The sequence below is a fragment of the Pteropus alecto genome, unplaced genomic scaffold, assembly GCF_000325575.1.
Source record: "Pteropus alecto unplaced genomic scaffold, ASM32557v1 scaffold23, whole genome shotgun sequence".
Taxonomy (NCBI): Eukaryota; Metazoa; Chordata; class Mammalia; order Chiroptera; family Pteropodidae; genus Pteropus; species Pteropus alecto.
Genome location: NW_006435837.1, coordinates 3393616 through 3405635, shown reverse-complemented (window position 1 = coordinate 3405635; position 12020 = coordinate 3393616). Strand labels below are relative to the sequence as shown.

At 39.1% G+C, this 12020-nt stretch overlaps 1 protein-coding gene, 1 non-coding gene and 1 pseudogene across 4 annotated transcripts in view; 1 reads left to right on the top strand and 2 right to left on the bottom strand.

The window, feature by feature from the left end:
* BCLAF3 (BCLAF1 and THRAP3 family member 3) overlaps positions 1-9094 on the bottom strand; it is a 52861-nt gene extending 43767 nt beyond the window's left edge. For 2 of the 3 annotated variants that reach the window (XM_006911623.3, XM_006911624.3), the window contains exon 1: positions 8952-9094. The gene's annotated coding sequence lies outside the window, so the exon portion shown is untranslated. Of the gene's footprint in view, positions 1-6543; positions 6640-8951 lie in introns of all 3 variants that reach the window. The other variant, XM_025046599.1, reaches the window with a different exon arrangement.
* Positions 2230-2347, top strand: LOC112479523 (annotated as a pseudogene).
* A 975-nt stretch (positions 9095-10069) lies between the features above and the next one.
* LOC112479564 lies at positions 10070-10188 on the bottom strand. The gene has a single exon (XR_003046234.1). It is a non-coding gene; the product is annotated as a 5S ribosomal RNA (ribosomal RNA).
* Positions 10189-12020: the final 1832 nt, after the last annotated feature.

The window sequence follows — 12020 nt, the reverse complement described above, 5'->3', positions numbered from 1 at the left end:
GGGGGAGGGGAGGGAGAAGGGAGAGAGAAGGCTGAAACACCAGCAGACTGGGGAGGTGTCAGCAACAGAAGATAAATTCCTTTACACTGCTACTTCAGAGTGAACTGTACAGGGCCAGGAGTAGTGAATGAACCCATCTGCCCTTGAACATAGAAAGACGACTGGACAGCAGGGGCATCCGCTCACAAGAGGATGCTGTAGGGGATGCTGGTACCAAAAGAGACCGCCCCTACCAGGACAGCATTGGGTACATTCCTCACCAGATGAAAGACCCAGCCTCAGCAATTCTCTTCGTCCCAAACAAGGCTTTTGCTTCCCCTCAGATCCTTCCAATCACCAGCAATTCTCTCAGCTCTCTGGAAACATAGCCCCCTGGAGTTACCACCTGCGCTCTCCTTTTACAACCAAATTCCTCGAAAGGATGCCTGTAAACAATCCTCAGTCCTTCTCTCAGATTCTTGCCCTCCCGTTCATGCTTGGCCCCCCACCAATCTGGCTTTCCGCTCTGCCACTGCAGCAAACCACTGTAGTCAAGATCACTAGTGAAAGTCACATTGCCAAATCCAAAGGTTATGTCTCTTCCTCCTAGACCCACAGCAGCTCTTGACAGTCAATCGCACCTTCCTCCCAGAAACATTTTTCACTTGGATTCCAGAATACTACACTGCCCTGGTTTTGCTCCTGTCTCCTTTGCTAGCTTCTCCTCGTCTCCCCCCAGCCACCACCCTCTCCCCTAAATAGTGAACTCAGTCTTTCTCTAAATAGTAACATCAGTCTTTGCACTTTCCATCGTCTATACTCTCGCCAGTCTACACTCTCATTCAGTCTCATGGATTTCAATACTCTCTATAAATCAACAACCCCCAAATTTATACTTCCAGCCCTCACCTACCTTCTGTATTGAACAGCCCAAAAGCAAAGGCCTGACCACCCTCCAAAATCTGCTTTTCCTACAGTCTGTCCTACCTCAGTAAATGGCAACTATTTGCTTTAAGTTTTCAACAAAGAGTAAACATAAATGTCCAATAAACATAGGAAAAGATACTCAAGGCTAACCTAACCAGGAAAATAAAATTAAAACAATAAGATACCATTTCATACCCACGAGATGTGCAAAAAAAAAAAAAAAATTAAATCTGATATCCTGTGTGTTTACAAGAAAGTTGAAAAAGAATTTCTCCACTAAGGAAAATTCCTCCCCCCAAAAACCATGAAGCAGAAGAAAGCTCTAAGACTGTACTCAAAACAATATGCAAAAGCATTTAAAAATATTTTTTTAAAACTTCATCTTGAATCAAAAATTTAAAAACTAAGAACAGAAACAGACCAAAACTCAGAGTAAAATGACAAAAAAAAAGTTAATCGAACTCAGAAAAAAATGGGAGAATAAGACTAAATTATCTCAGCGTGAATAAATTACAAGGCGCCCAAAGAATAAACTCAAATAAAAATTTAATAAGGGACAGTGAAGAAAGTCAGGAAAACAACCAAGAAAATGAAAATGACTTGGAGTGGGGAAAGAAAGACAGAGTAAGTAGTAGAAATAGAAGACAGGTAAAGAAGAAATAATATTTGTATTATTGTAGTCACTGAGAAGAAAAACCAATAATAAAACTGACCTACTATAATTCAAGAAAACTTTCCAGAAATGGAAAAAGACCTGACTCTACCTACACACTGAAGAACTCACTGGATACTTGGGAAAATTAACCTAAAACAATCAACTCTGAAATATAGCTTAGTAAAAACTATTTGACATCAAAGATAATGATAAAATCCTCCAGAACTCTAGGTAGAAAGGATAAATAACTTACAAATCCAAAAGAATTAGACTAGCATCAGATATTTCAAAACCAACATACAAAGCAAGACAACGATGGATCATTTAATATTTAAAAAATAAAATCAATGAAAGTAGGTGTGAACCAAGAATATTATATCAGCTAAGTTATCCCTTAAATACCAAGGCTACAGAAAATAAGTTTTCAACACACAAGAACATAGGGAATTTCTGCACTTATTAGCCCTTCCCAAAGAATCTACTAGAGGATGAACTTCATCCAACCATATGACGACAAAGAAAACATCAGCAAAGTTGAGAGTGAGCATTTTAAAATATGTAAATGAACATATGACATTAAAAAGAAAGATGAAGATGAAGGTGGAAGACAATGTAAAATCATGGCATATTGTGACAGAGTAGAAACGCTGCAACTAAAAAAAGGCAGAGTCTATGGCCATGCCACCTGAACAAGCCCGATCCTGTATGACCTCGGAAGCTAAGCAGGGTTGGGCCTGGTTAGTACTTGGATGGGAGACTACCTAGGAAGATCAGGTGCTGTAGGCATAAAAAATAAAAAATAAAAAATAAGGGATTGTAAACTGACAAGGTCCTTGCCATCTGTGAGGTCAACCAAGGGTTACCTCGCCTAAAAAAAAAAAATGGTACAAGAGAAAAGAAGAGAATAATTAAAGGCTCAATGTTATGTAGGTACTTGCTGGGTTTAAGGCATACTGAGGGGGGAAACCTGATAAGTCAGATATTAAAAGGTTAAACAAGTCCACACAGTGCTGGGACAACTGTATATCCTTAAGCGAAAGAATAAAGTTCAGCCCTACCTCATACCATACAAAAATTAACTCAAAACGGATTAAAGACTTGTATGTGAGAGCTAAAACTATGAAACTTAGAAGAAAACATAAGGATAAATAATCCGAGACTTTGGATCAGGAAGTGGTTTCTTAGATCTGACATCAAAAACACAACAAAAATAGGTAAACTGGGCATTATCATAATTAAAAATGTTTACAGTATAAAAGATGCTATTAAGTAAAAAGACAACCCATAGGATGGAGAAAATCTTGTGCAAATCATATCTAATAAGAGGTTATATCTAGAACATATAAAAAACTTACAATTCAATAATAAAAGACGATCCAATTAAAAATGGGCAAAGGAGCTGAAGAGACATTTCTCCAAAGATGATGTACAAATGCCCAACAAGCACAAGAAAAGATGCACATCACTAATCATTAGAGAAGTGTAAATCAAATCAATGAGATACCACTTCACACCAATTAGGAGAGCCATATTCAAAGATAATAACAAGTACTAAAAAGATGTAGAAATAATGGAACCCTCATATTGCAGGCAGGAATGTAAAATAATGCAGCCTCTTTGAAAAACAGTTTGGCAATTCCTAAAAAAAATTAAACATAGAGTTATCATATGACCCAGTAATTCTACTCCCAGGTATATATACCTGACAGAAATAAAAATATATGTCCACACAAAATTTGTACATAAATATTCATATCAGTATTATTCATAATAGCTAAAAAAGTAGAAACGACTCAAATGTCCATTGAGAGATAAATGAATTTTAAAGATGTGGTATACTCACACAACGGAATATTATTTGGCCATAAAAATGAAGAAGTACTAGCACATGGTTAAAGAGGGATGAACTTTGAAATCATTACGCTAAGGAAAAGAAGCTAGTCACATATAAAAGGTCCAGACTAGGAAAATCCATAGAAACGGAAAGCAGATTGGCGGTCGCCTGGACGAGGGAAGCATGGGGGGTTCTTTTTGGGGTGATGAATATGCTATAAAATTAGACTGTGATGATGGTTGCATAACTCTGTGAATATACTAAAAAACTTAATTGTACACTTTTAAATGAGTGAATCGTATGGTATGTAAATTATATCTCAGTAAATCTGTTACCCTCCTCCCAAAAAAAATCAACTGTCAGAGATTCCATACTAACTGTGAGTTCAGTATTTAAAAATGCAAAGAATTCTCTCAGGAAAGCCTCTGCTACGAAGCAGCCACACTCCCAGCACAGAATCAAACCAGAGCCCACCAGACCAAGTCAGAGCCCACAGAGCAAGAGGGCGAACAGCAGATCAAAGGGAGCCAGACCTAAGGAAACCAGAGCATGGATTATTGTCTGGGCCAAAGAAGCTAGGTGTGCTCACCAGTTCTCTAGTAAGGAGCTAGAAGTGGATATAGAATCCCACTGTTGCCTATCATTGACCTATTTTGATTACAAGGAATAATGTATTTCTCAAGAACACATAAAAGGTTAAATAAACAAACTGGTTAAGGGCATTTAAAAAGGTTAACAAAAACACAAACCTTCCTAAATACCCCAATTGTTTTAAATAAAAGAGCAAAAAAAACACATCTTATAGAAAAAAACAGCAAATGTAACAAAATACATATAAATAAAATACTATGATAGAGTTGAGAGCAATTATATCAGTTCTAGCAATAAATGCGAATGGGCTTCACTCACCTACTATAAATAAAAAGTTCCAATTTGGATCATGAAACAAAACTCAAGGAGTTGTACAAAAGATGCATCTGAAATGAAGTGATTCTGAAAAGCTAAAAATAAAAAGGTGGCCAAATTACACCAGGCAGATGGCAAAAAAAGAGAGCAGGGGTGGTAATCCTGAGATACAGCAAAGCAGAAATCAAGCCCCAAAGCACTGATACAAAGAAAAACACTTTTTAATGCTAAAAGCCACAATCCACGATGAAGATAGAATAAAAATATACATATTCACATGAATATAACATAGCAACCACCTTTATGAAACAAAAACTACAAGAGATGCCAGGAGACATAGATAGAAACACACTAAACAGGATACTTTAATATGGCACTCTCGCTGGTATATTAGATTAGGTGAACCTAAAACAAGGAGATAGAAGATCTAAACAGCATAATCAATAAGGTAAATCTTAAGGACATTTATCAAACTTTACACTCTCATACTAGAGAATACATTCTTTTCAAGTGCCATCACATATTCACCAAAAATCATATATTAGGTCACAAAGAAAACATCAGTAACCTCCATAAACTAGAAATATTACGAACAATACTCTCTGATCATAATGCAATAAAACTAGAATTTACTAACGAAACAAACAAAAAAACACAGAAAGGCCCATCCACCTGGAAATTTTAAAGCCTCCTATTAAATTGTTCCTGGGATTCTACAACTAAAATTATAGATTTTTAGAGAAATGATGATAATGAAAGCACTACATATCAGATTCTATGGGATGCATTTAAAGCAGTGATCAAAGGAAAATTCATTGCACTAAATATGTTTACCAATAAAAATGAAAGAATAAAAATAAATCCATTTCCATGATAAAAAAGAAATAACCTAAAAAATAACAAGGTAAACCGAAGAGAAAGCACAAGGAAGGAAATAAAAACATAAAAGCAGAGGAAGAGAATGAAAAAACTAGACCTAAGTAATAATTTGAAATTCTGTAGTTTTTGAAAAAATTAAAATAAACCGCTATACAAATCAAGAAAAAAGGGAGAAAACACAAGTATACAAAATAAGAAATGGCAAGGGGGAAATAAACACTGAAATAGAAGAAAAAATTTTAAATCACAAGAGATTACTAATTTGAAAATCCCAATGAAAGGGATAATTTGCTAGAAAAATTACTAAAATTGACCCCATTAGAGTTAAAAAAGCTTAAACAGAACAATTTCAATAGAGGAAATGGAGAAAATTATTAAGGAAATAATTTCTCCCGTGAAAAAGCATCAGGTCCAGATGGTTTCACAGGAGAATTCTACCAAACCTTCGAACATTAGATAGCCTCAGTGCTCTAAATTATTCCAGAGCAGATATATCACACACAAAAAAATATCAAGCCTACAAGAACACCAACCTTTCGAAGAAAATGAACTAGCCAAAGAGACTAGAAGGTATATCCTCTGAGGAAGGCGGAAACTCTGGAGCATAGAATCTCAGCAACTAAACAAGGATGTTTCAAGAAAGGAGACTTTCATGGCAAAAAGCTGCATAGAGATCCACTAAAAGGAATGAAGAATGTGACCAAAAGGTAAGGAGACTTAGAAAGCCAATTATTAACTCCTTAACAGGCTAGCTGGAAGAGGACGAGAGAAACTGGGTTTCAGTTGAATAACAGGGGTCTAGGGAGGAGGATTCAAAATGGCAGCAACTTGAGTAGGTTTATTGTTGATAGGGAGGAACTATGTGCCTGGCACTGGGGGTCTATTGTAGAATGACAGTCATAGTAGAGATGCCTCTAGGTTCAATGTTTCCTTTGATTCCTTAATATTGACTCCAAATAATAGTCGATTTCTCCCAGTATTCTAAATTTACTTATTACTTTCTTCAATGACCCAAATTAAATTTTTATCAGCAGTCGCATTTTGTGATAATTTAGCAAACATTGCTGCCAGTGACTGCTAGAGGCAAGGCTTACAAAGTTGAAAGAGACCTAAGAGATGCTAAGTCTTCAGTGGATAAAAAGGATCACATGAGTGCCAGTACTTCCTGGTTCACTAAGTGTGTTAAAACTACTATCTCATTTAACCTTTGTAAGCCTTTGAAGAAGCTAGAATTACCTCCATTTCAAAGGTGAAGAAATCAAGCCTCAAAAAGGTTAACCAATCCGCTCCAGTGCAGGATCTGAAACTAGAATCCAGGTTCTCAGACTCCAATACTAACACTTCTCCACCTTGCAATTCTTACCTTCAGAAAGATGACCCTGTAGAGACCGCCTGGATCTTTGTATAGATGCTCAGTCAGCAGAACTGGACTTCAGCACACTTGAGAATAGTTGACATCCTGCATCACATTCAAAATTGCTGTCTAAATTTGGAAAGCAGTTTTTATGCCCTCTAGCTGCCTGGACATTCTGTAGCTTGTAGGACACAAAGACTATGTTTTATTTATTTTGATCCCAAGGATTATGTTTTATTTAGCTTTGTATCTGTCTCCCTCAACTTTATATATAGTGCCTTTAAATATTTTCTCCTTCAACACTGGTATAGCTTCATTCATTCACCTAACTCCATAATTCTGATATCATTTTTAATTTAATCTAGGGCAGCAATATAAAACTTCAGATTTAAGGACTGAAAGAGTACAGAGGCAAAGGGTATCACAGAATAGCTTTTTGAATTTAGCTATTAGTTTTAAAAAGTCAAGATATTTTTGTGCTCTGAAATTTTTATGAGATGGCAATAGTTTACAAGATAAAGTATGCTTAAATGTACTTTTCCATAAATGTCTCATTTGATCCTTAAAATCACCCTGTAAGAAAGGTAAGGCAAAATGTTCTATAATCTCTAATTCAGAGTTGAGGAAATAGTCCCTTAGAGAGGATAAGTGAGTTACTTGTTCAAAGTAATCAGATACAAAGGAATTCAAGGAAGTCCTGACTTCAAATCTCCTACTTAATCTATGATGCCTTTGCCTCACCTAGATAATCTTTCTTTACTAAACTGGTAAAGGTAGAATAAAAGATGAAAACTAAGATGCTCTCAACAAATAAGAAACAAAAAAGGATAGCTAGAAAAAAAATTCCTGTACGTCATTGGAAAGAAGAACATAAATGCCCAAAAGTCTTTCTATAGAAATCCTCTAAATGTTGCCTTTTGCTACAGATTGTTGGTGGGAATGCAAAATAGCATCTTTTCCAAAGGAAAATTGAGTAATTCACATAAAAAAAAAATTCCAAATCGTCTGGGAATGTACATTAAGTAATTATGATAAAGATTTTACATTTCTTCAAAGATGTGTTTAAGTTGTGAAAAACTGGGAATAACTAACTAAATAAATTATTACAGCCATATAATGGCATTGCTCTGTAGTCAGAAAAAAAAAAATGGTTACCAAAGAGAATTCACTTAAGAAAAAAATTCACGTATTTGTCTCTGCATAGAAAAAGACTAAAGATGTATACCCAGCGCGACCATATTCACAATGGTTACTAGAAATGGTGAAATAGTGTGCCTTTTTTAATTATTTTTTTTAGTATTTTAGAAATGCTGTGTGAGTATTACTGTTTCTATATATAAACGTTTCTAATAGACGTTTTAAAGACCTCTGGGGTTGTGAAGCAGCAAGGCTTTCAAAAAAACGTTTTAGTAGCCATTTTTAAAATACCATTAAAAAGTAAAGCATTACTATACCATTACTATTAAAATAGCATTGAATTATAATGTTGTACACACGCAACTTATATGTTCCCAACCGATGTTACCTCAATTAAAAAAAAAAAATACCGTTGGAAAATAAAGCATGAATACACACCAAAACCTCTTTTCAAATTCTAGTCTTTATTTGTAGCAGTTCGCATTCAGAAAAAAAGCTAAAAAAGAAATCAAGAGACCTTCTTGATTTCTACCTGTAGTTTTTACTTTGTTCCCGAAAAGAAAAAGCATCACCGAAGGGGCAGCTCGAAAAGCACATGGGCCGGAAAATATTTGGGAGGATAAGTTTCTCTCCCATTTCTTTCCCTCCCGACCGACCGATAGTACAATCCAGTGACTGGCCCAGTTTCCTAATGCATCCTGGTGAAGCACAAGAGATGCGCCAATTTTCGGTATACGTTTCTAAAAAGACAAGTTTTACTTCCCAATGCAGGATAAAGAGCAGCCTTCACTACTCATTCTGGATGTTACCAGAAGATGCCGCGGTGCAGCGGGAGCGCCTCTGGAGAAGGACAAAGCAGGGGCTCTTCGGCTCGGGTCCCGCAGGCAACGCGGCCCGGGCCGCATCAGAGACAAGGGCACCGTCCCCGGACACCACTTTCCCCGTCCCCAAGGCAGACGTTCCCAACCCCTGGGGACCCAGCCCGCCCGACGACGCAGGAGGATCGCGGCTGCGGCAGCAGGTGCCGGAGTCACCGTGCATGAGATGGAACCATCCCAGTGACCTGAGGCAGTGGCAGGGGAACGAATGGTCGCCCGAGAGAGGGCACTAGCCCAGCGGCCTGAGGCAGGGGAGCGGTCGCTCAGGATTCCAAACTGGGCCCCCCGCATGCTCCCTGCCACCCCCACCCGCCACCCCAAGGGCTGCCACTCCCGGGCACCGGACACTCCCTCCCCGCGGGCTCGAGCCTCCCTACCCAGCTCGCCTGCAGAGCTACTCACCCGACCGGGAGGTCCCCGCAACTGCCACCGCCGTCGCCGCCAGCCCCTAAAGCCTCGCTCCTGCAAAGACTGTTGCCTCCCGACGAATCCACAGCTACCTCTGCCGGGCTGCAGGACCCGGAACCACTTCCTTCCGGAACCGCCTCGCTCCGCCCTATCCCCGCCTACTGCCGCGGCCACGCGCTGAGTTAGCTCTGCAGATTCCTGCTCTCAACGATTTCCCAGCCTGGATGCCCTGCCTGGGCTGCTCTGGTCAGAGCGCCTGCGCCCTCTGCTGACCGTTCCCACCAGTGCCGCTCTGTCTAGAGCGCGTGCGCTGTCTGCCGCTGGGAAGAAAGGACTGCATTGGGCATTCCAGGTCCTGGGATCCTAGGAGTTGAGGTTCGAAGGCTGGAGCTTACCCCTTAGTCAGGGGCAGAAGCTTGGTTCCGTGGGCCTTCCAGCCCCTGGCTTGGCCCTCAAAGCCCTTCCAAATCCAGCCCACCTGAACCTGTGCCACTGTGGCCTCTCTCCCTGCCTACTCGATTTCTAACCGTTCCCCATGGGCCTCATATTAAGCTTCTACCCGGAAAACAAAACCTCCCTTCTGGACCTTCCAAATAGGTTAATGACACTAACATCTCTCCACTATCCAATTCAAAATATTGACTCATTTGTCTGCTCTCTTGATTTCTCTCCTCCCAAACTCCATTAGCCCCCAAAGTAGTATGTCCTCCTTGGAGCTTTCTCACTTGACAATTTGATATTCTTTTTACTCCTTGCAAGGTTTCTCTTTCTGAGTCCATCCCATCTAGTAGTACCACATTTTACCCTCCCTGTCACTATCATCTACTGACTGCAGTAGTTTCTTTCTCCTTCCAAATTACTGCCATCATCCTGATGAATCCAACACCCGTGAGTAAGGTGTGTTTCCTTAACTTCCTCAACCCAGATGACTTACCTCTACTCTACTTGCTCCACGCATTCCCAGGCACATATTCTAGAAAATCTAAACATTCATCACTTCGTGCTGTTCCACCTCTAAAATCTTGAGTTTACAAATCCCATTTATTTGTACTCACAATCCTCATCCTTGCAGTCCTATCTCTCCTTCAGTCCCAATTACTTTTTTTAAAAAACGCCTACAGCACCTGGTCTTCCTAGGTGGTCTCCCATCCAAGTACTAACCAGGCCCCACTCTGGTTAGCTTCTGAGATCAGAGGAGATCAGGCACATTCAGGGTGGCATGGCTGTAGACAGCCTCAATATACTTATTCTTCAAAGACCCCAGACCTTTCACATCCCCTGAACTGTCTACCTGACATAAGCCCATGGCCTTTGACGTCAACCACTCTTGTGAGCAGAGTCTGTTGAATTGCCCTTTGACACATTCTAACATCAAACAACCATTTTAAAACACTCCAGTTATCTGCATTTTCAATTCCTACATATTGCCAAGCACTATCCCTGAGGAAAAAGCCACGCAACTATAATGAAAGCCATGACAAATTTATGGACACCCGTCACAGTAGAGAGCCTTGGTGCCTCTTAGGAATCCTTTTATGTGACCTCTCCCATTTTCAATAATTGCTATTACTTTTACCACCCTCTTTAAGCCCCATACCCATGATCATTTTCCTCTCTTCATACATGGTTTCACTATTTTGCAGAGAAAATTCCTCACCATAATATATAAAGCCTTTTATTATCTGGTTCATACTTACCTCTCTAGCCTCTCTCCTCCTTTTACTCAGTGCTCTGGCTATACCGAAATGTTTGCACTTTAAAAAGAATATTGCTTTGGTTTCCATTTGGTTGCACATATTGTCCTTTCTGTCTCGTTAGGAGGTATGAGACCTTCTTTCTGCATATATGTGGCTTCAGTTCAAGATTTTCTTCCATTCTTCCTTCAAGAATTGTTTCTGCTCCATTTGTTCTGGTCTCTCTTTTAAGAAGAGCAATTGTCTGTGGTAGTTCTCTGTTTTATCATTTTCATCTTTTTATCCTTTGTTGTTGTTGTTGTTGTTGTTGTTGTTGTTGTTGTTGTTTTTGGCATTCTGGTAGATCTCAACTTTTCTTTCAATATTACTGATAAGGTTTCCCAAAGCATTATTTCTGCCTCTGTTTTTACTTAAATTCTATTATTGAAATTTTTGTTTCCTTGTATCAATCCCCCACCCCCCTGCCTCTGGCTTTCAATTCATCCTATTGACTTTCCATCTCATCCTTTCATTTCCATATGAATTTCTGTTCTGATTTTATGGAAGGATTTCCTTCTTGCAAAAGAATGCTAAACAGGTTATAAAATTTTTATTTTGGATTTTGTAGTCAATCACTTTCATAAATACCCTGTTCTTTCTCTTCCATGATTGGTTTTTGTGCACTCTATTACACACACACACACACACACACACACACACACACATATACATTTTAGACTCATCTTTGAACAGGTAATCTTTATTCAGACTTATTATTGGTTAGCAGACAGCACAAGTGGATGGCCCTCGACCTATTTGCTGTCTACTTGTGTGGACAGAAAGGTTAAGTAGTTTGCAAAAGGTCATGTGGGAGGACACATTTTCCTCTACCCTGCTAAGTTCTTTCATCTGGTCTAGTAATCAAATCAAACTGACGTGAGACAGATTACAAGAGAAAATAACCAAATTTAATTACACACATGCATGTGGGAACCCCACATACATGAGAGTCAGAGACAGAAAGGGGAAAATGAAGTATATACGGCATTCTGAGCTAAGAATGAGGTAAGATGCCTTGGAGCTTCCGAGGAAAGTTCATTCACAGGATAAGAAGAGCAGATTTTCACCCTGCTCTATAGATAAGTCCAAAAAAAGTTATTTCTTGTAATAATTCATATTATGGGCAAGGCCTCAAATTTAAATTCTTGAAGGGAGAGGTCAAAGTTTCTTGTGAGCCCGAAGGGTCTCGATTGCCTTCAGCATAAAATAATTCATGTGCCAAAGTGGCACATGTTGGAGAGGCCTGTTCTGAACCCCTTAAGTCACATGGCTCTTGGTGTGCATATGAATAGCATACACACACATACACAGAACAAGCCTAAGAGAAATG